Source organism: Palaemon carinicauda, unplaced genomic scaffold (assembly GCF_036898095.1).
Source record: "Palaemon carinicauda isolate YSFRI2023 unplaced genomic scaffold, ASM3689809v2 scaffold801, whole genome shotgun sequence".
In the NCBI taxonomy this organism is placed as follows: domain Eukaryota; kingdom Metazoa; phylum Arthropoda; class Malacostraca; order Decapoda; family Palaemonidae; genus Palaemon; species Palaemon carinicauda.
Window position 1 is genome coordinate 70,026 of NW_027172096.1, and position 5,631 is coordinate 75,656.

General features: G+C 38.0%; 1 long non-coding RNA gene across 2 annotated transcripts; it reads left to right on the top strand.

Annotated features, from left to right (window-relative positions):
* The first annotated feature begins 684 nt into the window (after positions 1–684).
* LOC137637519 (uncharacterized) lies at positions 685–3,006 on the top strand. 2 transcript variants are annotated; one of them, XR_011043680.1, is made up of 3 exons: positions 685–760; positions 2,205–2,354; positions 2,742–3,006. It is a non-coding gene; the product is annotated as an uncharacterized lncRNA (long non-coding RNA). The 2 variants fall into 2 exon arrangements; XR_011043679.1 differs by having other exon boundaries at positions 2,210–2,354.
* The last annotated feature ends 2,625 nt before the right edge of the window (positions 3,007–5,631 follow it).

The window sequence follows — 5,631 nt, forward strand, 5'->3', positions numbered from 1 at the left end:
GCCATAAATTAGGACAGCTAATGAATGTAGACATAGGAAATATTTATTTTAATGTTACTCTTCTTAAAATATTTTATTTTTCCTTCTTTCCTTTCCTTACTGGGCTATTTTCCCTGTTGGGGCCCCTGGGCTTATAGCATTTTGCTTTTCCAGCTAGGGTTGTAGCTTAGCAAATAATAATAATAATAATAAGATTAGGTTCTCTGAAAAATCCTAGCAGGGATCTGGCTGCATTTATAGGTAGGGCAATGCACATAAAAGAAGAATTCAAGAAATCCAAACTGACCACAATAGGTTATTATTATTATTATTATTAAATGCTAAGCTACAACCCTAGTTGGAAAAGCAGGATGCTATAAGCCCAGGGACCCCAACAGGGAAAATAGCTCAGTGAGGAAAGGAAACAAGGAAAAATAAAATATTTTAAGAATAGTAACAACATTAAAATAAATATTTCCTATAAAAACAATAAAAACTTCAAAACTGATGATAGCAAGGTGTTATCCTATCTAATTACAAGGTAGAATGGGAATAAAAGTAAAGATTGAGAATCTCATTACTATATTAATTTATTTAAGGCACAGGTAATATAATCATGTTGAGTGTACGATAATTTGGTTTCAAAAACGATAATTTTAAGGTTCATGTACGATAATCCAGTGGAAATCATCTGGTAACACTGCTCAAGAAAGCACAGGAAGTAAACAAAGATGAACTCGACACGTGGTTATACATATTTTAATATTTACGCCATTTTAAGGTAAAATAATCTATTTATATTATTGTATAATACGATATTATCTTATATATAGGCATTTATGATCATTAAATAAGGAAATATCGTAAAATAACGTACGATACCGCGAAGGAAAACTTAGCCTAAGGTAGACTACGTCTCCGAAAATGTTTAAAAAACTAAGATAATTAATTTTATTTTTATAGAATTGATTATTAATTTTGGTTAATACCTAGTTTGTGAAATCCTGCATTGCCTACCGTAAGCCTGCTGGCCTGCACAGTAGGCTAGTTCGGTAATGTGGTATGGCCCTATAGCCTACTGTAAGTTAGGCTCAAGGTGAATAATGGTGTTAATTATTCTTTGAAGGTTTATTACTTAATCTAGGCATTGATTAGGCTAGGGTAGGCCTAACCATGCATGCCGAACTCCAATTTTCTATTGGTGGTAAGGGAGACTTTGCAGATCAGCGGACAGGTCCTCCCGGGGGCGCAGAGAATAGGAATTTCTTCCCGTAAAGAAATTTGCATCGGTACCTAACCTTACCCTAGGTAGTTTCTTATAACGTTGGCAAATAACCCTCCTATAAACTGCCAATTACCCATGATTTGTGTAATTAATGTGCATCCGCTATTTTACAAACATTACTCTATTACTTATAATTTGTGTAATTAATGTGCGCGTCCGTCATTCTACAAACAAATATGAATTACCTCTAGTTTGAGTAATTTAGCTGTTGTGTGTGCTACCCTACAAACCATTTACTATTACATTTAATTTGTGTAATTAATATGTGTGGCCGCCATTCTACAAATAACTCCAAATTGCCTACAATTTTAGTAGTTAGTGGATGTGTCCGGCATTCTACTAACCATTTACAATTGCGTCTGATTTGAGTAATTATCGTGTGCATTTGTTATTGTCCAAACAACATCCAATTACCTCTAATTTAAGTAATTAAGGGGTGCACATGCTATTCTACAAACTACCCACGTTGTTATTTAAGTATTTTTATGGAATTGCTCTCCAACAAAGAGTTATATTTAGTGAAATATAATCCATTTCTGCATGTATGCAAACCCTTTTCCACTGAATATGCGTAAGATTTTGGCTTCGGGCAGAAAGTTTATAAACGACGAATGAGTGCTTTGCACTAGCGATAATGGTCAGAAATGCATCGAGTATGTGCTAACCAGTTATAAAGTATATGGTTCATTTGGTAAAATGAAGCGGTTATTAATACGATGAGGATTTTCAGAGGGATTTCTAAGAAAATATCTTATTTGTGATCTACAGCAACAATAATAGTAATGATAAATGAAAATTAATTAGCCAGAATAGATAAATTAGTAATAGCCAATTTTTTTTTAATCGATGTTATAAAAAACCATAAACTTGAATATACACGATTAAAATGATGATAATTAACAAGTTGCCACGTAAGTTAATGAATGTCCCGTCATTTCAGAACAGATCCCACAATGAGCCAGCTAGATTCACGACCGTCCTCGGCAGGGGTCTTGGTGGTTTCAGAAATCGACAATAGCTCCAAAAAACCCGGCGTGCCTCCTCCGAGGAAGAGGAAAAAAAAGTGTTGGACGAAGACACTTTTGTGAACGTAAGTAGAAGGTATTAGACTTACAAACACTTATAAACTTATGAACATTCGGAGACACAGACGCGAATCCAACTGAAATTGTTCATCTCAGATATTGTATCCAAAGTTCATAATGAAATACTGTTGTAAAACAATATATAATTTAACGCAGTGAGCAAGAAGACATTTGCAGTATGAAATTTTATCATTTGTTGAGTTTTGGAGCTGAAAATCATAGCCATGCAAGTTAGGTGAAGCCAAAATTTTTAAAAATTTAACTTTCAAACAGCTTCTAGGAACCGGTTTAGTTTCTAAGTTGAGGACTTTTTGTATAGTACTGTCATCTACAGTTATGAAGGTTTAAATGGGGACTTCCAGTTCAGATATTAATGATTTGTTTGCTTCCAGGAAGTAGAGCAGATCATCGAGAGGAACTTCTTTCCCGATCCAGAAAATTTGATAGAGAGTGGAATACCTCGAAAACAAAGAAGCCAACGACATCCTCAAGCTGAGGGACCGGCCACTTTCGAGCCCCCGCTGTCGAACACGGGCGACGCGTCGCCGCTCATAGGCGGTTGGGAAGGATCGCCCAAGTCGTCCCGGGATGCTAAGGAAAATGAGGAAAGTAAGGATGGCGACAACGTGGACGTGGCGAAGATGTGCCAAATTCAGGTTGAAGGTGAGTGAGCGCAGCTGTTTTTCTTTTTTGGATCAGGTAAATTCTGGAGAGGATATATCAGTCTTGTTCCTGTACATAATAAAAACCTTTGTCCTTTATCAGAAGTATAACTTCAGTGAAGTTTGAAAAACAAAAACTTTTAATGAGGCGAGCGTAGATGCCTACCCCGATAAGGGGAGTGACCCTCACTTTCACTTCGGCTGCGGTGCTGTACTGTCTTAATTACCTGCATCTCTTGTTGGGCTGTTTAGTGCTTTTTTCTTTTGCTTTCCAGAGTGTTTGTGTTGATTGTGCTATTTGTTGATTATGGCATTTCAATGGGCAGACGTGCGGCTTTGTCTGGGCCATAATTGTGGCTGGTACATGAGTAGTACATTGGATCCTTCTCTCTGGTTTCGGTTCATTTTCCCTTTACCTACACACTAACAAACCGAATAGTCTGGCTTATTCTTTACATATTCTCCTCTGTTCTCATACACCTAACAACACTGAAATTACCAGACAATTCTTCTTACTGCACTGTAATTGTTCAGTGACCTCTTTACTCTTTGTAAGGGTAGAAGAGGCTCTTTAGCTATGGTAAGCAGCTCTTCTAGGAGGACACTCCAAAATCAAACCATTGCTTTCTAATCGTGGGTAGTGTCTTAGCCTCTGTACCATGGTCTTCCACTGTCTTGGGTTGGAGTTCTCTTGCTTGAGGGTACACTCGGGCACACAATTCTATCTTGTTTCTCTTCCTCTTGTTTTGTTAAAATTTTTATAGTTTATATAGGAGATATCTATTTTAATGTTGTTGCTCTTCTTAAAATATTTTACTTTTGTTTATTTCCTTTCCTCGCTGAGCTATTTTCCCTGTTGGAGCCCCTGGGCTTGTTGCATCCTGCTTTTCCAACTAGGGTTTTAGCTTATGAATTGATGATAATGATAATGATAGCCAGATGTGGATCCCGACTTATTAGCTTTTGCAGAGGGATATGACTGCACACATTAATATCCCTGTGATTATTGTAGGGATTTTCCTCCTCTTCAGTGGGGAGAATTCTCAAAGGAGAGGAAGAAATTTAAGAGAGGTTTATCGGGATAAGGGTGGCAACGTCCAGGCTGATGATGAAGAAGTTCTTCAGTACCTTCTTCACTGCGTCTTCAACTTCCTTCATGACTAGGTTTTTGTGAGGAATTAGTAAGAGGAAGTGAAAACCTGCCATGCACACAGGGATTGTTTTGAGTACGACAAGTACAGTGGTACCTCTACATATGAATTTAATCCATTCCACAGCCGACTTCGGATGTAGAAAATGTTCGGATGTCGAAACGAATTTTCCCATAAGAATACATTGAAATAGGATTAATCCGTGGTTGAGCCCTAAAACCTATGATAACTCCTTAATAAATTACTACACATAATTACACATGACAATAATGCACACTAAATTAGATAATACTGTAGACCTGTAAAAAAGAATAATTATCAAAAAATGATAAATAAGAAACGGGTTTTTAGCGTCACTTTACCTTAGAAAGTCTAGCGCAGGTGGTGTTGGTCTTGCTACGCAGAGAGGAGACGGACGGGCGGCGAGGAGGTAGAGAGGTTAACTACGATAAACGTACACTACCGTAACTTATTCTAACTTACACTAAGTGAACTTTAACCTAACTTAGCTTATTTATTTTTTTTTATTTTTATATTTTATATTTTTTTACATTTTCTTTTTTTCTTTTTGATGATTAATTTTAATCACTTTCACTCTCTCCACTTAAAATTGATTGAATTTTTTTCTCTTCACTCTGCCGTTTTCTTTGAACCACTTCCATTCTCTTCATCACGAGTTCGCTTCGTAGTTTTTTTAAAGAAGCTATCGATAGAAAGTTGCTTGTTACGGCTTTTCAGAATGTTTCGAAAATGAGTTAGGCAAACATCATCGAACTGTGCAACTACACGACAAACCTGCAATTTTTTTGGGTGGTATTTGTCGATGAAGTCAACCATGTCTTGATATTTTCCTAACACCTCTTTTATTTGCGCCGAACCTAACACATGTTCTACCTCCTCGATCCCTTCCTCGTCATCACTCATGTGCTCAGACATCGCATGGAGTTCCTTGAGCTCCTCTGTGGTAAGTTCGTCGGGATGTTCTGCGACGAGTTCCGTGATGTCATCTGCGTCGACCTCCAGACCCATGGACTTGCCAAGGGAGACGATTTCCTCTACGTCTTCCGCTGCACCCACCACGGGATCAGGTTCGGGGTCAAAACCTTCGAAATCTCGGGGAGAAACTGCATCAGGCCACAGCTTCTTCCAGGCAGAATTGAGGGTTCGTCGAGTTAATCCCACCCAAGCCTGATCTATGATCTTCAAGCAGTGCATGATGTTGAAGTGGCTTTTCTAAAATTCACACAAAGTTAAGTTTGTGCTTTGCGTGACATTAAAGCACTGCTTGAATAGGTGCTTGGTGTAGAGCTTCTTGAAATTCGAGATGACTTGCTGGTCCATGGGCTGGAGGATAGAGGTGGTATTCGGTGGAAGATACAGCACCTTTATGAACTTGAATTCATCGAAGATATCATCTTAAAGTCCGGGGGGTGAGCAGGTGCATTGTCAAGGCATAGCAGGCACTTTAA